Source organism: Leucopleurus acutus (assembly GCF_964270905.1).
Source record: "Leucopleurus acutus genome assembly, chromosome: 14".
Taxonomy (NCBI): Eukaryota; Metazoa; Chordata; class Mammalia; order Artiodactyla; family Delphinidae; genus Leucopleurus; species Leucopleurus acutus.
The window spans coordinates 29,694,640-29,717,963 of NC_139156.1; the positions used below are offsets into that span (position 1 = coordinate 29,694,640).

Sequence of the window (23,324 nt, forward strand, 5' to 3'; positions counted from 1 at the left end):
AAGGGCAAGGCAAAAGGAGACAGGAATCAGCCTGAATGGGGCTCCCACTGGCCAAATCAGGAACAGCGTCAAAATAAATAATGAAATAAAGTATTATAACTAAGTGTATTAGACATGATGGAATTAGAAAATCGCCATTCAGGAACCATCATGAAAATGATTCAGGCAGAAATCACCAATGGATACTAAAGTTAGTGAGTAAAAGTTCAAGGAGTAACAGGATATTTATAAAATCTCAAAGTATTTTTGCAAAGATGCCTCAAAATTACAAACAAAATGTCAATGCACTTAATCCCACTGAACTGTACACTTAAAACTGGTTAAAGTAATAGTTTCTGGCCTTACATTTCAGTCTTTAATCCATTTTGAGCTTATTTTTGTGTATGGTGTTAGGGAGTGTTCTAATCTCATACTTTTACAGGTACCTGTCCAGTTTTCCCAGCACCACTTATTGAAGAGGCTGTCTTTTCTCCACTGTATATTCTTGCCTCCTTTATCAAATATAAGGTGAGCATATGTGCGTGGGTTTATCTCTGGGCTTTCTATCCTGTTCCATTGATCTATATTTCTGTTTTTGTGCCAGTACCAAACTCTTAGAGGAAAACATAGGCAGAACACTCTATGACATAAATCACAGCAAGATCCTTTTTGACCCACCTCCTAGAGAAAGGGAAATAAAAACAAAAATAAACAAATGGGACCTAATGAAACTTAAAAGCTTTTGCACAGCAAAGGAAACCATAAACAAGACCAAAAGGCAACCCTCAGAATGGGAGAAAATATTTGCAAATGAAGCAAATGACAAAGGATTAATCTCCAAAATTTACAAGCAGCTCATGCAGCTCAATATCAAAAAAACAAACAACCCAATCCAAAAATGGGCTGAAGACCTAAATAGACATTTCTCCAAAGAAGATATACAGATTGCCAACAAACACATGAAAGAATGCTCAACATCATTAATCATTAGAGAAATGCAAATCAAAACTACAATGAGATATCATCTCACACTGGTCAGAATGGCCATAATCAAAAAATCTAGAAATAATAAATGCTGGAGAGGGTGTGGAGAAAATGGAACACTCTTGTACTGTTGGTGGGAATGTAAATTGATACAGCCACTATGGAGAACAGTATGGAGGTTCCTTAAAAAACTACAAATAGAACTACCATATGACCCAGCAATCCCACTACTGGGCATATACCCAGAGAAAACCATAATTCAAAAAGAGTCATGTACCAAAATGTTCATTGCAGCTCTATTTACAATAGCCAGGAGATGGAAGCAACCTAAGTGTCCATCGACAGATGAATGGATAAAGAAGATGTGGCACATATATACAATGGAATATTACTCAGCCATAAAAAGAAACGAAATTGAGTTATTTGTAGAGAGGTAGATGGACCTAAAGTCATTCATACAGAGTGAAGTAAGTCAGAAAGAGAAAAACAAATACCGTATGCTAACACATATATATGGGATCTAAGAAAAAAAAAAAGGTCATGAAGAACCTAGGGGTAAGACGGAAATGGAGATGCAGATCTACTAGAGAATGGACTTGAGGATGTGGGGGGGGGGAAGGGTAGGTTGTGACAAAGTGAGAGAGTGGCATGGACATATATACACTACCAAACGTAGAATAGATGGCTAGTGGGAAGCAGCCGCATAGCACAGGGAGATCAGCTCGGTGCTTTGTGACCACCTAGAGGGGTGGGATAGGGAGGGTGGGAGGGAGGGAGACGTAAGAGGGAAGAGATGTGGGAACATGTGTATATATATAACTGATTCACTTTGTTATAAAGCAGAAACTAACACACCATTGTAAAGCAATTATACTCCAATAAAGATGTTAAAAAATAATAAATTAAAAAAATGGTTAAAGTGATAAAATTTTATGTTATGTATATTTTACCACCAAGAAAAATTATAAAAGGAAAAATAGTGGAAAACCTGGCAGATACTACCTTAATGAAGTGATCCAAGATCACATTACTATTATTTCAACATCCTGTGCCTCCTGACATGATGCCCTGAGAAGCATAACATTACTCCTGTGGTACTCGTGCCAGAAATGAGAAAACAGCAGATATATCCAAATTACAAGCATTTTACAAATTAACTGGCCTGTACTCTTCAAAAATGTCAATCTCATGCAAAAACAAAGACTGAGGAAATGTTCCAGATTAAAGGAAACTAAAGAGACATGACAACTGAATACACTTCATGAGCCAGAATTTCCGTCTGCTATAAAACAGTACATTATTGGGACAATGAGTGAAATGTGAAAAAGTCTGTGGACTACATAATAATATTAAATCAATGTTAATTTCCTGATTTTGACAACTGTACTGTGCATTCATACAAGAATGTCCTTGTTTTTAGAAAATGCACTCTGAAGTATTTAAGTATACAGGGGAATAGGTCTGTACCTTACTCTCAAACAGTTCAAGAAACAAATATTGCAGGTTGGGGGGAACAGACAGAAAGGAAATACAGTAAAGTGGCAACATTTGGGGTACCTGGGTAAATTTTTTGTTCATTCTTGTAATTTTCTGTAGTGTGAAATAATGTCAACATGAATTAAACAGAAGAAAGATGTTAGCACAGTACCTGGCACATAAATCAAATACATAAATCAAAACAAAGAAAGACACGGGATATGGAAAACAGGATATCCAACACAAGAGAGAAGTGAAGGAATATTGGTGAATGGGAATTCCAGGATGCTAACTGTGAACTAGAAGTAGAATGCAACCATTTCAGATTAAAGCTTTGTGACAGAGACAGGCATGTTGAAGGCAGTCATCCCCAGGCTCTCCGCCATAGTACCATCTTTTTAATACAACACAACTACTAGAGGATGTGCTCCACTCAAGCAAGAGGGTAAATGAAGAATCAAGAAGATAAGAGTTCCAACAATATTGGGAATCATATCCAAAACAGAGAAAAGTCTAAGGATGACAACAAAGGAAAATCATCCCAGGAAAAGAGCTGTGCAGCAGGCCCAAAGAGTAGGCTCAGACAGGAGGATGAAGAAAGTCTCCAGAAGAGAAATTTCCAAGAATTTTTTTAAAAAAGAAAGAAAATTTGAAATGACAGATTACTGTCACTGACCTTGTGGAAAACTGCACTTAGAGGCCACTATTTAAGACACTATAAGCAAATAAAATTTGCACAGACATAATGTAAACACAACATTAACTATTTGATTTAACCAAATATTGTAACAGAAACTGCGAGGCCAGGGGAGGAGTAGCAGTGGTGATTGTGGTTTAAGAACAATAAAACTGGGCTTCCCTGGTGGCACAGTGATTAAGAATCCGCCTGCCAAGGCAGGGGACACGGGCTCGAGCCCTGGTCTGGGAAGAACCCACATGTCACGGAGCAACTAAGCCCGTGCGTCACAACTACTGTATCTGCGCTCTAGAGCCCGTGAGCCACAACTACTGAGCCTGCGTGCCACAACTACTGAAGCCCGCATGCCTAGAGCCCGTGCTCCACAACAAGAGAAGTCACTGCACCGCAACGAAGAGTAACCCCCGCTCGCTGCAACTAAAGAAAGCCCGCGTGCAGCAACGAAGACCCAATGCAGCCATAAATAAATAAATAAATAAATTTATAAGAACAATAAAACTTTATCATAACAGAAACACAACATATAATGAATAAATTGGTGAATCAAAAGACAGCATTACACACATATTATTTTAAAACACGGAGATTTGTAAATTTCAGAAGGAACAGCTTAAGGAACTGAAAGTGTTTACCTTTAGGGAGAGGACTAGAGAGAGTGGGCAGGAATGACACAGTAACTATTCACTATATTTTGTTACAAACCCTTTTTAAACTATATCTATTTTAAACTATATGTCTGTTGACAAAATATAAATAGCAACATATGAATTTCTTATCTTAAATATATTGTTCATCGTTCAAAAATATATAAATAAAACATTTTCAATTGAAAGGGACAAAAATCCTAGGGAAAACATAGTCCCCTTTTTGTTAGAAGACCTTCATATTTCCAACACTAAAAGAACATAAACATACAAAATATGGAAGCTTTAAAAATAAAAAAAAAAACTCTAAAGCAAATAATTACCAATTTAGTGGATAGAGAGAATTCAGTCATGGTAATACTAGGAAGATTGTAGGTCTGACCTTACTTACAAATTGATTAATGATCAGGACAGTGCAAATAACACATTTAATTAAATATGCTCATTTATCTATTTTGGGAAGTATTAACAGCAGTGAGAGAGAGTGGTAATATAAAAGAACAGAGACAGATTAAAAACAGTGGCCCAAAACAACCAAATTGGAGAGTGGATAGAAGGCTAGGTAAATTAGAAGCTGAAAACAACTAAAGAAAGATATCAGAGGCTTAATTATCATCAATTTTACTGCATGCTGCTGCCATATGAAGAAATTCTGGCAAACACTAATGTTAAGTGAGAAGATATATACATTATATATATAATATATATGTCTATGTCACACGTATATATACATACCCATAATCTTTTTCGTTATAAGAGACTGGTAATCCTAATTAAGTAGGGATTCATGAAGGGATTATACCCTAAAAATAAAGTACTGTTGATGCAATTTGATAAGAGTAGTTTCATACTCATAGTTTCGCCAAGTACTGAAACTCTTATCAAGGATTACCAATAATGAATTAAACTATCCTAAAGACAATTAACTCTGTTATCTACCTGATAGTCCTCATCTAGCTACCCTTGGATTATCCTTATTGTTCCTGTTTTTTCTTCCCAGGCACTGACCATTCAAAATAGTTTACATTTCCCAACCTCTCCTGCAGGAAGATGTGGCTATGTGACCAATGGAATATGAGCAAAAGTGGTACATATAACTTTTAGGAAGTATCCTTAAAGGGAGGGAGATATGTTCTTCTCTTCCTCCTTTCTGTTGGTTCGAACGTGGATGAAAAGGCTGGAACTCCAATAGCCATCTTAGACCATCAAGTGAATCCATGCACAGTGGAGCAACAACATGACACCATGATAAACCACAACAGTCCTAGACTACTTCTGGAATTCATGACATCGAGAGAAATGAAATCTATCATGCTTAAGTCTCTGTTATTTGGTTGCAAACAAATCTAATCCTAATTAATATAACTTCTATACTAATGTACACTCCTTGTTTTCTTTGTTCTCTAAACAATCTTCCACTGCCCTTCTGCCGGCTCGTTTTCTGCCTCCCACTCCGTTACTATGAATATTCCCCAATATTCCATCCTTGGTCTTTTCTGCTCTCCTCCCACTAAGTTCTAGGTCAAACATTCTATAAAACTTCATCACTATATGTCTGATCATTTATTTGAGGTCTACTTTTATCTCCAGCTGTCTATCATTCCATTTGTACAAGACATAATTAAACAGGAACACAAGTGATTTTTAAAACAAAAAAGATAAATAGCCAAAGTGGTGGTGGTAGCAGTAGTGGTAGTTGTTGTGATGGTAATAAACAGCTAATATTTACTGAGCTTTTAATATTTGCCAGGCATTGTTCTAAGAGCCAACTCTCACAATAATCCTATGAAGTAGGGCATATTATCACCATCCTCATTATAAAAATGAGGAAACTTGAGACCCAGACAAGTTAAGTAACTTACTCAATACACAGAACTAATGTACTAAAGAGATCATTCAAATCTAGGCTTCCAGAACCCACCCTCTTAACCAGCATGCACTACCACCTTTTCTAAGGATGCTGTCACAGCTTTTTAAGGTTGTCCTCAGCAACGATGATAGTTATTTAAATATTCACCACGGTAATAAATTTCATGTCTCTGCAGATTAACTTTTAGGAACTGTCAAATATCACTTAGAAATAAAAATGGTAAATAAGATGAGTGATCAAGCAAGATAATACTCTTGGGCACAAAAGATATGACCATAAAGTAATGAGATTGGTTTTCTTATATGGTTCTATTGGTTCTGAAAGCAGTTCCAAAAGACAAATTCCAAAGAATATTTATTTGCTAAAATAAATGCATGGTCTTAAAAATGGATTACTTTCAAAGGGACAGCATTCATTTATATTATTAAGTTCTTTATTTTTAAAGCACCAGATTTTTTCAACTGCCACTCAAATTATCCAATACCTAAAACTTGTATTAGCAGTTGAACTCATTATCTTTCTCCCTAGACCTATCTGAGATCCTTTCTCAGATAATGTCATTATCAAGACACCACAATAGGGACTTCCCTGGTGGTCCAGTGGTTGGGACTTCACCTTCCAATGCAGGGGGGGGTGCACATTCAATCCCTGCTCAGGGAGCTAGGATCCCGCATGCCTCGAGGCCAAGAAACCAAACATTAAAAACCAGAAGCAGTACTGTAACGAATTCAATAAAGACTAAAAATGGTCCACATCAAAACAGATCTTAAAAAAAGACACCTGGGACTTCCCTGGTGGCGCAGTGGTTGAGAGTCCGCCTGCCGATGCAGGGGAAACGGGTTCGTGCCCCGGTCTGGGAGGATCCCACATGCCGCAGAGCAGCTAGGCCCATGAGCCATGGCCGCTGAGCCTGCGCGTCCGGAGCCTGTGCTCCGCAATAGGAGAGGCCACAACAGTGAGAGGCCTGCATAACGCAAAAAAAAAAAAAAAAGACTTCATGTCCATAACATCTTTATCTACTGGTAATTTTGGGGCTTCCCTGGTGGTGCGGTGGTAGGGAGTCCGCCTGCCAATGCAGGGGACACAGGTTCGTGCCCCGGTCCGGGAGGATCCCACATGCTGCAGAGCAGCTGGGCCCATGACCCATGGCCGCTGAGACTGCGAGTCCGGAGCCTGTGCTCTGCAACAGGAGAGGCCACAACAGTGAGAGGCCCGCGTACCGCAAAAAAAAAAAAAAAAAGACACCACGATACACTTGATTTGTCAGGCTCAAAACTTTGAAGTATTCCGACTCTTTCAGCTTTTCTAACCCCATTCTTACTGCTCTTCCTTCACAAGAGCTATCATGTTTTCTATTTCCATATTATTCCATGATTGTCCTATTGAGATACCCTACAGCCACTCCCTGCTTGACGTTATCCCACAAAGCTACCAGGACAACCTTTCTCAAATACTGTTTTCATCATATGACTTTCAACAAAAATACCATCATCTATAGGATCAAATCTAAGTTCTTCAGCCTAGCCTTCAAAGCTTCCCATTAATTCTTCATTACCCCCACAGACATGTAAGCCTGACAAATCATATCTCTTTACTACTCATCATCATCAGTAAAATCAAACCTTCCATTTGTGCAATATTTTTAAAATACCCTTTTTGTCTCATTCAGTTCACATATATTGTACTTTTTGGCTTCTAACGTCTCATCACCCTATGTGGAATTTTCTTCTGTCCTCTCAAGTCAATTTGTCATTCTATCACTTCCTTCAAGATCCTCCTCTTGCTTGAAGCCCTAATAACCTCAAATAGATACTGCTATATTTTGCATTCCTTAACATACAGTTCATCTAGTAGAATGGGAAGAATTGCAAAGATTGACCGGACTATGTAACAAAATTGAGAGCCCAGAAATAAACCCACACTTATACGGTCAATTACTCTATGACACTGGAGGCAAGAATACACAGTGGGGAAAATATAGTCTCTTTAATAAACGATGTTGGGAAAACTGGACACCAACATGCAAAAGAATATAACTTGACCTCTTTCTTACACCAAATACAAAAATAAACTCAAAATGGATTAAAGTCTTAAATGTAAGACCTGAAACCATAAAACTGCTAGAAGAAAACACAGGCAGCATGCTCTCTGACATCAGTCTTAGCAATATTTTTTTGGATCTGTTTCCTTGGGCAAAGACAACAAAACCAAAAATAAACAAATGGGACTACAGCAAACTCAAAAGCTTTTGCAAAGCTTTTGCAAAGCATCAGCAAAATGAAAAGACAACCTACTGAATGGGAGAAGATATTTGCAAATGATATGTTCGATAAGGAGTTAATATCTAAAATATATGAAGAACTCATACAACTCAATGTCAAAAATTTCACAGCCACCATGCTGTGAAGAAGCCCAATTAAGTCTATGTGGAGAGACCATATGTAGGTGTTCCAGGGGACAGTCAACTTCAATCATGAGGCACATGAGTGGAGAAGGCTCCAGATTCTAGTTTCCAGCCACAAAATTACCACCAGCTTTCAAGCCTTTCTAGCTAAGGTTCAAGCCATCTCCACACTGCCCTGTCTGAATTCTGGCAGAATCCATAGCATAATAAAAGGCTGTTTTATTGATACATCACTAAATTTCAGAGTAGCTTGCTACATAACGAAAGCTGACCGGAAAAAGCACCCCTTTCCTAGTTCAGTAACTTCATATTAAACACACACACACACACACACACACACAGCCTAAAATCAAGCTTTTCTCAACATTAAGGAAGATCCAGTCTGCCGATGAGAAATTGGACAGAACTATTTAAATAGGAAAGTTTCCAATTAGAGAACTTAACAATTCATCTCAAATATATTGAGTACTTACTATATGTAAGACACTTGGTTAGTCTAAAACACAAATATGAATAACAGCCTAGTTATTAATCTAACCTAGGGAGGTAGGAAATAAAAATAGGTATACAAATACTATAGTTTATGGAAGTACCTAAGTGCCAAAATAGGAATATAAAGTTAACTCCACCACAAACAGTTAATTTAAAAATGATTTTGGGGACTTCCCTGGTGGCACAGAGGTTAAGAATCCACCTGCCAATGCAGGGAACACGGGTTCGAGCCCTGGTCCGGGAAGATCCCACATGCCACGGAGCAACTAAGCCTGTGTGCCACAACTACTGAGCCCGCGTGCCACGACTACTGAAGCCCGTGCGCCTAGAGCCCGTGCTCTGCAACGAGAAGCCACCACAATGAGAAGCCCGCAACGAAGAGTAGCCCCTGCTCGCCACAACTAGAGAAAGCCCACATGCAGCAATGAAGACCCAACGAAGCCAAAAATTACTTAATTTTTTAAAAATGATTTTGGGCTTATAAACAGCTTTTTGGTTCTGTTAGGAAAGAAGAAGAGCTTTAATAAATACCTAAAAAAAAAAGACTGTAAGTAAACATGAAAAATGCAGGCCTCATTGTGTGTTGCTTAGATTGTGAGATTATGAGTTTTGTTGTTCTTTAAATTTTTCTGTATCTCCCAAGTTTTCTGCAGTAAGCATATATTAGATATTTTTAAGAAAAAATATTTCTAAAAAAGAAAATAATCATTTTATTTCATTTTTTAAAATGTGTTTAAACTATACTATGAAGGGGTCAAGTAAGTAGTCAACAAGCCTGTAACAAAAGTTGGCTTGGTGTTTATATGTTTAATATGCCATATAAAGTTAGTGTTTAAGGGAAAATTTTAGTGTAATAAAAACTGCATAAACATGTTTCTTGATTTACTATTAACATCTGCATTTCTTCCCTTTCCTGGCTAATTACAAATGTCTACAAGATCTCCCCAAATAACAGACAAAAACTAACTCAATAAGCTCCCATCTCTTGGTCATGCCCTGCTGGTTGTTCCTCCTCACAGTCTCTCTTTCTCCAGCTCCCTCCCTGCATCCACCTGTCATTTCTAAGTCAGCCCTTCTCTCTACATCTCTGATTACCCTTCTTTCTAACTCTAAATGCCTCAGTCTGACTGTCCCTCTGTGTTTCCAATGTCCCCTCTCTATCTCTGACTGACCCTAACTCTCTGCCTTTGGTGTGTGTGTATTCCTCTTTCTATCTCTCCCTAAGTGACCCACCCCAGTGTGTGTGTTTTCCCCTCTCAGACTCTGCCTTTCTATAAGTCTCTCCCCTATAGTTACCCCATTTCCAAGAAATTCTTGTTAACTTTTCCCTCTAATCTTTATAAATAAGCAGGCTTGATATTATTAACTCTATTTTACAGATGATAAAGAAAAACAAACAGGATTATTGGTATAAATTTGAGAGATGAAGATTTAAATCCAAGTGCTTCCCTTCTTTCTTTAATACTCTTCTGGTATTCCATGGCAAAGAACTTGAAACAGCCCAGATGCAAGCCAGTATTAACACTACACATATTTTTTCCTTAGAGGCAAACCTGATATTAAGGAGCACCACACACCATTTGCCCATATTTTTGCCTCTGCACCAGGTTAAACAGTCATGAACTGTCAGCCACTTGCCCATTCCAGAAATCCATTATCATATGCACAGGTTAACCCGTGTTATTTGGGAACCTCAGAATACTAGACACCAGAACCTGCTGTTTCCAACAGTGCTTCTCTGCTTGTCTGTTTTTATCCCTAGTCCAAAACCAGCCATGTTTGACTTAAAAAAAAAAAAAGAGAGATACAAGAGGGACGATAGATAGTAATGAAACTGAAGAGCAAACTGGAAGAATGAAAAACTAGACAGAAAGCTAGCATGAGATCGTGAAAAATACACACCACAAACTGGGAGAAACTGGTCCATGTTTTTACTGAGAGGAGAAAATCCTCTTCAAATGCAGGCTTACCTCTGCAAAGCAATACCCTATAACTTCTCTCCTATCTAAACCTCTGACAACTGGAATTTCTCTGTAATTCAATAAGCTCTTAGGAGCTACCAGGGCTTCATCCATCCTACTGGGCTCATTAACAGAAAACTCTAAATGTTTTTCCCCACTAGGTAAGAGCACATTTTCGGTGGGTGGCACAGTAGAAGTAGGGTTCTCTTTGAAGACATGAACAGCCTAGTTCCATTTCTTCTCACTTCTCCTGTGGGTGGGAAGCCTGCAACCAGTACACTTCAACAACTAAAAGAAACGTCTAAATTATAGTTCAGGTTAGTGATTGTCAAAGATCATCCTACAGATCACCAGTTTTATACATAGTGTGACGGCTACTCTTGTATTATAGGTTTATAATTAAAAATATATACTTTTACTTCTGCCACTAGTTCATTTACTTCTACGATATCTAATGAGTGCACAGGTGCCAAATCAACAATATACCAGTCTTATCATTCATTCTGGTGAGATATTTTGTGAACACTGAGCTTATGGAGCTAATGAGGACAGGGTCACAGATTCAAAAATATTAGCCAATTAATTTTGCTGTTTTTCAGGGTTCAATGGTCACAGTCAACAAACTTAACCTTGACTAACAAAAAAATACAGTGATCATGTGAAGCATTTTGGGAATGAATATATATGTATCACCAAAATTCATGAGTATAAGAAAAAATACAATAATAAAATTAAATATAGTAATAATAATAATATGATCTTTCACTAAGCCTGAAAATGGGTCTACGTTCCAAAAACTCAAGTAAAAACCAATCAAGAACAAAAATGTTTAAAACATAAAGGAAAAAATAACACATTATTGCACACAAAGTAGATTTTAATGGAAATGACTCTCTACTGTCATAGTTTATACACAAGTCTGTAGTAAAAAAAATAGTTATCTTGCTGATTCTTAACTATATGTCAGGATGAAACTGGCAAAGCAGAGCCAGGGAAAACCACATCAAGAAAGACAGTAAAGGAAACATTTGCATCTGCAGACATCTTGTAGTCAACACAGCATCTGAAGGAATGAAAAGTAAACATTTCAATTCTTAACTCTAAGACTTTGCTTTGACCAACACATCAGTTTTCTCTATTAGGCATTCCTCCTTGGTTTCTCTGAACTCTCACTCCTTACAGATACACACACACACCAGTGCCACCATCAGCACCTGTCACTAAGTGTTTCCACTTTCAAAAATGACGGTCACCAAATCTTCTGGACACTACCCACTAGAATGAACTTTTACAGTCAAATACTCTGGCTTTAAAAAAAAGAAAGGTGGGGAGGATGGGGAACCAACAAAAAATGCTCTGTAAAACTCTGTCCTACATAAATCACAGAAAGATCTTTTTTGATACACCTCCTAGAGTAATGGAAATAAAAACAAAAATAAACAAATGGGACCTAATGAAACTTTTGCACAGCAAAGGAAACCATAAACAAGACAAAGACAACCCTCAGAATGGGAGAAGATATTTGCAAATGAAACAACTGACAAAGGATTAATCTCCAAAATATACAAGCAGCTCATGCAGCTCAATATCAAAAAAACAAACAACCCAATCCAAAAATGGGCAGAAGACCTAAATAGACATTTCTCCAAAGACACACAGGCTGCCAACAAACACATGAAAAGATGCTCAACATCATTAATCATTAGAGAAATGCAAATCAAAACCACAATGAGGTATCACCTCACACCAGTCAGAATGGCCAGCATCAAAAACTCTACAAACAATAAATGCTGGAGAGGGTGTGGAGAAAAGGGAACCCTCCTGCACTGTTGGTGGGAATGTAAATTGATACAGCCACTATGGAGTATGGAGGTTCCTTAAACAACTAAAAATAGAACTACCGTATGACCCAGCAATCCCACTACTGGGCATATACCCAGAGAAAACCATAATTCAAAAAGAGTCATGTACCAAAATGTTCACTGCAGCTCTATTTACAATAGCCAGGACATGGAAGCCACCTAAGTGCCCATCGACAGATGAATGGATAAAGAAGATGTGGCACATATATACAATGGAATATTACTCAGCCATAAAAAGAAACAAAATTGAGTTATTTGTAGTGAGGTGGATGGACCTAGAGTCTGTCATACAAAGTGAATAAGTCAGAAAGAGAAAAACAAATACCGTATGCTAACGCATATATATGGAATCTAAAAAAACGGTACTGATGAACCTAGGGGCAGGGCAGGAATAAAGACGCAGATGTAGAGAACGGACTTGAGGACAAGGTGGGGGTGGGAGCTAAGACGAAGTGAGAGAGTGACATGGACATACATACACTACCAAATGTAAAACAGATAGCTAGCTAGTGGGAAGCAGCCACATAGCACAGGGAGATCAGCTCGATGCTTTATGACCACCTAGAGGGGTGGGATAGGGAGGGTGGGAGGGAGGTTCAAGAGGGAGGGGATATATGTATATGTATAGCTGATTCATTTTGTTGTACAGCAGAAACACAACACTGTAAAGCAAATATACTCCAATAAAGATGTAAAAAAAAAAAAAACAACTCTGTCCTAGTAAATAGTCAATATCTAAGTCATAAACACAGATAATTGTTCTGCTACAAGCTCCAATGTACAGACAGAAAACTGCATTCTTACTATGGGTTATAAATGAAGCAGCAGTCCAACAGCACACCCCAACAACAAGAGCATTTTGGAAACCTCTAAAAGTAAAAAATAGCCTAATATAATCTTTAGATAAAATGCAATTGCTTAAAAAAAATTTTAAAAAAACAACCCTGCAATCTGAGCACTTCTATTTACAGCTTTTTAAGTTTATCAGTTAAGGATAACTATCCTCATTTTACAAACAACAACAAAAAAGAAATGGAATCTCAAGAAAATACTCTACCTAAAATTATCATCGTCATTTTTTACCATCATCATAGTCATCAATTACAACAGCAACAAAATAATGAGCACGTACTCACTCCAACACTACTTTATATTCACGTCTCATTTAATCCTTATAGACAGACACCTTGTGAGGTAAATGCTATCATCTCCATTTTAGAAATTAGTAAGACAGGCTTAGAGAGGAGAAATAATTTGCCAAAAGTCATAAACTAGAAGTCACAGCACTGGGATTTGAACTCAAATTTGTTCAACTTTGTATATTCAACTAAGTCACTGTACTGCCATCCTCTTTGTTTTTAGAACCACATTCAGGTATTCTTCAACCAATGATTGCAGAATAAATACAAGATTACCTCATTACTATACCTCCAAACCCACAAAAAGTTGTTTGTAAAATCCTCTCTCTCTACAAGGGGAAAAATACCACAAAAAGCCACCTGCTTGGAGTCTCAGAGCTGAACAGCCAGAATAAAAACTAGACTGGAATATTGGCTGTTTAGATTCTGAATTCTAACTGTAAGGTAACACAGACTCCGAACACATATACCTAGGGAGGTGAAAATAACCCCAATAGTTCTTGTTTCAGCTAGTATACACAGGATAGTGGTACCGTATTAGAATCAGAGCTAGGTTTAGCACAAGCAGTATCTGAAAACGGGGAAGAGACAGCAGACCATCTAGAGACAGGCATCAGCTTAGCGCATGTGAGGAACATTAAGCGCTCTCTGGGATACTCGTACCTGTGTAGCACTGAGGAAAGGACGGCTATAACAAAGCAAGAGGGGAGCGAGCGAAAGAGAGAGGGTGTGTGTGTGTGTAGACAGAAAGATAGTGAGCTTGCTGTATTTGAAACGTGCTTTCTCGCACATGTCACTTCTGCTGAACCCCGTAACACCGGAAGGCAGGCAGGCCAAAGACGATTACCCCCATTTTTCGGACTGGGAAAACGAGGCTGCGGTAAATGTGCTGCAAAGGACCACAGATCTAGCAAGTGACATACCCGAAACTCCTCCCAGCACATCAGATTCCAAATCCCGTGCTTCTTCCCTACTCAACCCTGAGAGGAGGCTTTACTGATAAAGAAAACTTTAAAAATCGGACCTGGAGTTCTCCGAGGGCGGCCCAAGAAAACCAGGAAGTACACCCTCTCTACTAGACTGCTCACTCCCAGCCGACAGCCCGGGGCTCCCTGGCAGTGCAGCAGACTCGCTCCAGAGAAATCGCCGGCAGCGCCGGGGTCGTCTCGGGCGGCCCCCGCCGTCCACAGCCCCGTACCCCTGGGGAGAGAAAGGGGTCGCCACGTCCCCGCTCAGTACCTGTTGAAACCAGGAAAGGAACGGCCCCTCCGCAGACAGTAACTGGGGAGAGGGCCCCAAGCGAGCACGCAGCCCTGGGAAGTAAAAAGGGCCTTGAGAGGGTCCCCAGCAACCCAGGGCCCGCTGGGGTCGAAGGACGGGAGCTTCCCAGTAACCTCCGCCCCAGGAGGGGGCCGGCCCCACGCCTCACTTGAGGAGAAAAACACCGATAACAAACAAAGGGGAAAGAAAGCTTGTGCCAAGTGTGGAGAGAGAAGTGGAAGCAACGAGCCCCAGCCTGGGGTGCGGCGAGAGGGAAGGACAAGGACGCGGAGCGGATTTTTACCGGCGGCACAGTCGCTCCCCGCATCCGCCGCCTCCTCAAAGTTCCAGCTCTTCCGCTCGCGCCGTCGGGGCGCGCGCCAGGCCTGGGCTCCGCCCCCCCAGCGCCGCGGGGCCTTCTGGGGGCTGTAGTTTCCGCGAGGCCGGCCTCCGCGGACCGCCTCCCGGTCACGTGGGAGGAGGAGGCAGTCAAAATGGCGCGAGAGGGCAGATGTTTGCGATCCCGTCTGCTCAACCCTTCCCCTACGTCTTAGCTGTAAACGGGCTCAAATCTCCTCACATACAGCGCGATCATACCATCCCTCCTCTTTCCACAGATAAGTTTCTTGAAAAAATTAGTCTAAACTCGCTGTCTCCGGTTCCTTCGTCCTCTACCCGGCAGCTTCTGCCCCCACAGAAAGTGGTCTTGCCATCAAAGTGGGTTGCCATCACTCATATCATCTAACTTAAGCTTTAGGCACCATTTGACGCTGTTGGACATTATCACTTATTTTCTGACACTATTCAGGTTTTCCTTCTTCCTCTCCGGTCATTCTTCTCAGTCTCCTTCAACAATTCTTTTTCTAACCTGCTTCTTAAATATTAGTGTTCACAAGAATTCTTGGAGAACACTAATATTTAAGTGTCCCTTCAGGTCCCACAGGCATCTCAAATGTAGCAATTTCAAAGTGACTCTTCCCTCCTCCCTATTCACTAATATTCACTCCAACCTTCAACCTAGATTCCTCCCTCTGTCTCACTCCTTCATCCACTTATGTCCAAATGGGCACCAAATTGTGTAGATTCTATGTCCTGAGTATCTCTTGAATCTGCTCCCTCTTCACACCACTGCCAGAGATTTAAATCAGACCCGTCTCATTTCTTACCTGGTCACAGCGTGGGCTTCCTTACTGGTCCCAGCACTTCAGCACCTCTGAGTCCTCCCTACTGCCATCAGGCCTATTTATGCAGCCAGCAAAAATTAATCATATCACACTTTTGGTTAAAGCATTTAAAGGATCCACTTGATTGGCTTTGGGAAGAGAAATGGCAGTGAACCTCCTAAGTGGTTTTTACAAAATATGGACACCAGCCCCACTACTTACTCTCCATCCTTACACATGTTGTGGTTCGGAGGTTCAGAGAAGAGAGATTTATAGCAGATCTTATTTCAGGGTAGGTGGATATCGGCATGTTTTAAACATTCCCCAGATGATTCAGTCATTCAGCAAGATGTATTTGGTTGATGCTATATACCAGGCTTTGTGCTGAGTACTGAGAAAATAATAGTGAACAAGACAGTCCCTGCCCTTGTGGAGTTGATGGTCTCTTGGAAGAGATAGATATTAATCAAATGATCCCATACCAAAAAAATGAAACCAACAAAAACAAAACCCCACAATTACCAGCTGTGAATTATGCAGGAATTATTATGCAGGAAAAGTAATCAATTCCTTTCCCTTTCCCTCTGCCACCCACCCTATGGTGTGAATCAGCATATCAAACAAAGCCTGTCAGGAGCTAATCTCCTCCCACTGCCTCCTATATACTTCTAGATTTACCGAAATGCTGAACTGCATAAATTGTTCCTCTGTTTGGAAAACCCTTCCCTTTCTCCCTTGACTAACTTCTGTCTTACTCTGCTGCATTCGAAGCAAACCAGTAGAATACCAGGCTCATGGAAGGATTTTCTGAGGATTGGACTACATCAGGTGATAACTCCCGGGCAAGCAGAGATGAGCTAGCTGAGTAGAGGAGCCAGGCACATTTGAACATGGGCTACTGGCAGCAGGGCTGTGTTAGCCGCTTTGGAGGCGAAGGGCCTGAGCCAACATACCCAACCTTCAAAACACAAATCAAGTGTCACCTCCTCCAGGAAGCCTTTGCTGAGCTCTCCCAGGATGAAGTAATTGTTCTTTCCTGGGTTCTCATTGCACCCATGCTGACCTCTCTTTCAGTGATAGGCTAGAGCCAGCTCATTCCAGCTTTGAAAAGCTGTTTAATATTCAGGAATATTACAAGTCCGTTTTTAAACCATTGGTAACTTGAAATCAGCTGTGATGGGACTATTTGCACCACCATGGAAATCAGCAAATGACAAATCAGGGGGGGTTTGTTTGTTTGCTTGCTTTTGAGCATCAGTTTACCAGCATATCACTGCCTGTGTCTCAAAATGCATCTCTACACTGTATTGTAGTGATTACTCCCATATGAGAGACAAATTCTTTGTAACGACTTCATTTAGCAAATATTTATTGATATTTATCACTGTGCACCTGAGACTAGCAAAATGCTGAAGGGATTTACAGTGAAGAACAAACAAACACGGTCCCTACTGTTATGGAGCTTACAATCTAGCAGATACGACAGAATGTAAACAAAGAACTGTGTGCTTACAAATTGAGCTGGGCTGCTTTGTTGTAGAACATACTGGCAATGAGTGGCGGTGGACATAGAATACTATGCTACTTTAACAAGGTGGTCCAGGAAGGCTTCTCTGAGGAGGTCACATTTCCAGTGAGCACTGAAGGATGAGAAAGAGATGATCAAGGGGAGAACCAGGGAATCAGTGTTCCAGCCAAAGGGATGAGACCACACAAAGAATGAGCTAGGCTGTTTGAAGGACAGTATGGTCAGTTTTGTGGAATGGTGTGAAAGGTAATTTTATGTGTCAGCTTGACTGGGCCACTGAGTGACCAGATCAAACATTATTTCTGGGTGTGTCTATGAGGATGTTTCCAGATGAGATTAGCATTTGAGTGTGTGGACTCAGATAAGTAGCTTATTTGCCCTCCCTAATGTGGGTGGGCGTCACCCAATCTGCTGAGGGTGTGAATAGAATAAAAAAGGGGAAAGGGAGGAGTCCTTCCCTTCTTGCCTGCCTGCTTGAGCTGGGACATCAGTCTGTTGGTATTCTTCTGCCCTCAAACTGGGATTTACACCATTGGCTCCCTGGTTCTCAGGCCTTCGGACTTGGACTGGAATTACACCACTGGCTTTCCGGGGTCTTCAAGTTGCAGACAGCAAATTGTGGGACTTCTCAGCCTCAATAAGATCACATGAGCCAATTCCTCACAATAAATCTCCTTTTATATATGCATATATACACACACATACATATATACCGCTATAGAGGAGATACATATTTATCCTATTTATATACACACATGTAGGAGATGCATATATATCCTATTGGTTCCTATTTCTGTGAAGAACCCCTGACTCATACAGATGGCAAGAGTGTGGGTTGAGTGATCCAGATGACGTGACAAGGTAATTAGGACCAGATGTGCACAGCCTTGAGGACATGATGAGGACCCTGGACTAAATTATAGCCAAGAAAATGTTTAAACAAGGGGGTAATGTTATCTGATTGACATTTTTATACAGTCATTCTTGCTTTTGTTCGGAGGACCAGAGTAGAAGTAGAAGCCCATTTGCTGCAGTAGTCTAGGTAAGAAATTATAAAATGAAGTGCTGGCAGTGAAAAAGGTGGGTGGTAGACTTCCCTGGTGGCAGAGTGGCTAAGAATCCGCCTGCCAATGCAGGGGACACGGGTTCGATCCATGGTCCGGGAAGATCCCACATGCTGTGGAGCAACTAAGCCCATGTGCCACAACTACCAAGCCTGTGCTCTAGAGCCGGAGAGCCACAACTACTGAAGCCCGCGGGCCCTAGGGCCTGAGTGCTGCAGCTACTGAGCCCACATGCCGCAACTACTGAAGCCCGTGCGCTCTAGGGCCCATGCTCTGCAACAAGAGAAGCCACCGCAGCGAGAAGCCTGTGCACCACAACGAAGAGTAGCCCCCGCTTGCCGCAGCTAGAGAAAGCCTGCGCCCCGCAACGAAGACCCAACGCAGCTAAAAAATAAAAATATTTTAAGTTAAAAAAATGTTTTAAAGACTTAAAAAGAAAAGAAAAAAGTTGAGTGGACTTGACATATGTTTTGCAGTTTGAGTCTACAAGACTTGCTGATGATTGAACGTTAGGGGAGGATGGGCGGTGAAGGAAAGAGGACCCAAGGGCAGAAGTGGTTTACATTCATCTCCATATCCTCAGCCCCTGGATTAGGGCCTGGCACATAGTAGGTGTTCAAAAACCCGGTGTTGAATAAATGCAGCCATTCTATGAGCTGAGCTCTGTGCCCTATCACTATCACCTTGCTTCACACAGGGCCTCTACGAGCCCATATACTACTTTGTGCAAATTAGAATAAAGTGTCCCTTTCTCCAGGTGGACCCTGTCCATCACCAGGATGCACAGATTGATGAGCAGAGTGTGGGCTACATTTCAGCACCCACTTACCCGCTCAGTTGGCACCCTTGTGCACTGCATAGTCTGTAAAACCACATATGGCAGCCCTGGCTTAACATCCCTGGGAGACGGTTTTGTGGAATTAATCCTAGTATTCATGGGGAGAATTTGAGGTCCAGGGAAAGGAAGCTTCCTGCCTGGGGTCGCCAGAGCTGCTGCTGTGACTGAGATCCAAACCTTTGCCCTCTTAATCCCTGTGGGCTCTTTAGCTTTGGAGCCACACTGTCTCTTCCAAATCACTCAGCCCATCAATAAAGAGCTAAACTCAAAATGGTAACTTTGCTTCCTTGAGTTTCTCATCTGTCTCAGTTACTATTGTTAGAGTATTTCCCATTTACATAGCATCCAATATGTGCTCGGTGCCTTACAAAATACAATAAAGGAATGTGAAACAAAAGGACCTTGATTTTTTTTTTTAACAGAATAAATAAGGAATGGCTGGTTTAAAGGGCCCTTAGCTCTTGGATTAAAATGAACTGTGGTATATTGGTTTACGGTGATGCTGTAAGCAATACAGAAGAAAATATGCCCATGTGCAAGCTGTTTTCCCTTTGCATGCCTGACCAGAAGAAGAGAGGATATTGGAGCAGCTGGCTTCAGAAATATAAACAAGGGGGATGGGGGGTTAAGGACATAAGGAGGAGAAACACCCTAGAGCAGGAAAAGAATTCTCCCTTTAAGAAATAATAGCGTTTAACACTTAGGTGCTTAATGTGTGCAGGAGCTGTGCTAAGCCCTTTATATGCCTGATCTGAGTCAATCCTCACACAACCCTACAAGGTATCATCTATTATTACCGTCATTTCAGAGTGGAGGCAGCTGAGAGCCAAGACTGTGCAGCTAATAACTGACAAACCTGACATTTGAACCAAGACAATCTGGCTCTGGAGTCTGAGCTCTCAACCACTAAATTACATCACCTCTCATTCACAATCTCCTGATGCCAGGTCCCCTCTTTTAGTAGTGTGACCCTTCGGAATCCTTGAGTAACTAATATAGGATATCTGGTCCTCGGACTCTTGGAGATTCCATGTTGCCTGTCTGTTCAATGATTAGGGCTTGGTCATCTACAGCCTAGCTTCAAAATGGACAATTTGAACAAGGCATATATAAGAGAAGAACTCTGCTGGGGACATTTCACAGTCTCCTTGGAGTTTCAATATCCTCCTAATATAATACTATAATTACCCAGATGACATGGATGGTGGAGGAGAAAATGTTATTAGGAAAGAGGGACTAAATGAGCCTGCCCCTTGGAAATGTGGGCCCTATTGGTCCCTCCTAAGTTGAGAATTCTTTCCTTCAGTGACCTGCAACCAATAAATGCAGAAGGATCCAAATTTTATTGGGCTTTTGGGCACTTGGTTCCTTCCCTCATGACTAGCATCAGTAAGTGCTACTATCTAGAACTGTATCAGTCTTGGGTATCAACTGGAGGAAAAATAAGACTTTTTAGGACAATAGGAGGGCAGAGTATCAACCAGACAGCTCCTATGTAATTCATGAGGAAAACATGACAGAGGACTCTGATGAGCAACAATGACTTCAGACCCCAAGCCTTAGTTAGGAGCCCAGAGAAATCTCCCGGCTCTAATTGAAACCACCTTTAAAAGGGCATGGCAGGGCTTCCCTGGTGGTGCAGTGGTTAAGAATCTGCCTCCCAATGCAGGCGACACAAGTTCGAGCCCTGGTCCGGGAATATCCCTCATGCTGTGGAGCAACTAAGCCCGTGCGCCACAACTACTGAGCCCGCATGCCACAACTACTGAAGTCCGCGCACCTAGAGTTGGTGCTCCGCAACAAGAGAAACCAGCGCAATGAGAAGCCCGCGCACCGCAACGAAGAGCAGCCCCCACTCACCGCAACTAGAGAAAACCAGCACTTAGCAACGAAGACCCGACGCAGCCAAAAATAAATAAATAAAAATAAATACCTTTATTTAAAAAAAAAGGGCATGGCAGCAACTATTTTTTTTTTTTGGTTGACTGTCTGCTGTGAGGTCACATATCTGATGCTCTAATCCAACAGCAAGCTGTGCCAGTACCTCCAACACACACACACACACACACACAACACACACACACGACACACACACACGACACACACACACACACACACACACACACACACACGACACACACACACGCACACACAATTAGCTTTCCTGCACCAAGCCTATTCTATCCGCCTCTTGACCTCAAGGCTTGTCCGGCTAAACTATCCAAAACCACAATGTCACTTGGAGGGAAGGGCTAGGTCATATTATGTCCATATTCATCCTGATCTGAGGGCAACTTGACTCCTTGGAGCTATAATTGAGAAAATAGTGTAATAACTTCTGCCACTTAGAATTTCCTGGCTCAGCTCTAACTGAGCCAGATATTACAGCTGGGCTTTAGGTTCCAATGCAACACCATCTGTGCCTTGATTTTAACATTCTCAATACCTACCTCAGGATGTACAGCAAGACACCTCCCACCCCAGGGTGCCATTGGGAACCCCTGGCATGCACAGCATGACCGCTGACTTAGAAGGCAAGGCAGTGTGTGTAATAGAACAAACATGAGATCAGGATAGGGAAACTTTCTACTGCTATAAAGCATGTAACCTTGGATAGTCACCAAACCTCAGTTTCCTCATCTATAAAATGGAGACCAACCAAGGCCACCTGCATCATTGGGTTATCATGAGGATTAAGTATATAATGGATGGGAAATGGTTTGGTAAACTCTAGAGAGGCAGCAAGGAAAAGGGACATACACATTACACAAAGTTTTGCTCATAAGGGACAGGGGTGAGTAGGGAACAAAGAGATTTTTTAAATTGCAACACTAATTCTTTTTTCCCTTAGCAGAGTAGTAGGGGCAGAGTGACCCTTTTACAAAATTTCCTTCCCGGCATACAGTCCCTCGGCCCCAGACTCTTTCCCACGTCCCCATAGCACTCAGAGTCCTGATCCCTTATCCACAACACCCAGCACAGTGCCTTGCATACAGTGGAACTTGCTAAATAGTAGCTAAACAATCATCTTCTCTACTCAGCCGTAGAACACCAAGAATTGGGCTAGACAAGTCACAAAGAGTTACATTCTCAGGGATAACCTAGAATTGGTAACCTGGCCCCTCATCTAGGGCAGTGGGACCCCAGATCCGCTTACTCAAATCAAGAAAGCGAGAAGCCCATTTCCACATAAACAGAACTTGTTGCACTCCAAACTGCCACGCTATTTCACATCTCCCTTCCTTTGTACATGTTCTCCCCTCTGCCTGGAATGCCCTTTCTCTCCTTCCTCCATCTCCACCAGGATCTAACTTGTGTCGCTGCCACAAAACTTCCCCAACTTCCCTAGACTAACAAGTCACTTCTGCCTCCTCTGTCCCATGAGCTCTCATACCGCTTGGTTGTAGTACTCCCAGCCCAATCATAATGATTTACGTGTGTCTCTACCCCACCAGCGCGAGCGTCATAACTAAGCACAGTGCATGGCACATGGGCCCCACCCTTGCTTATTGGATGAACTAGTCCTCTCTCTGTCCTTTTAGGCAGGGCTGGGAATGCGGGGCCAAGGGTAGAATCAAAGGAAATCAAGTAACCAGCAACTTTCGTTTACACTCTCCTTCCTCAAGCACACTTTCGCAGACAGCCCCCTCACCCCCACCTAATTCCTTTACCTTCAGAAATAATCTTGCAAGGCATATGATGAATTGCCTGGGAGTAGGCAGAACTTCAGCAAGAGTAATTCCACTTTACTCGGTCCCTCTACCCACCCTTAGCCTGGTTCATATTGGTTAAAGTTCTCTGAAGAAGAATAGCTTGGTTTAAATCCTGGCTCTACCAATTACTGGGCAACTTTAAGCAAGTTACTTAATCTTTCTGTGCCTCAGTTCTCTGATGCATAAAATAATAATAGTAGTGACATCACAGAGGTGGGCAAGTGTTGTGAGAACTAAATGGTACATTCTA

General features: G+C 41.4%; 1 protein-coding gene across 1 annotated transcript in view; it reads right to left on the reverse strand.

Annotated features, from left to right (window-relative positions):
• R3HCC1L (R3H domain and coiled-coil containing 1 like) overlaps positions 1-15,119 on the reverse strand; it is an 86,642-nt gene extending 71,523 nt beyond the window's left edge. Inside the window, exon 1 of the mRNA XM_082854205.1 lies at positions 15,073-15,119. The gene's annotated coding sequence lies outside the window, so the exon portion shown is untranslated. The remainder of the gene's footprint in view (positions 1-15,072) is intronic.
• Positions 15,120-23,324: the final 8,205 nt, after the last annotated feature.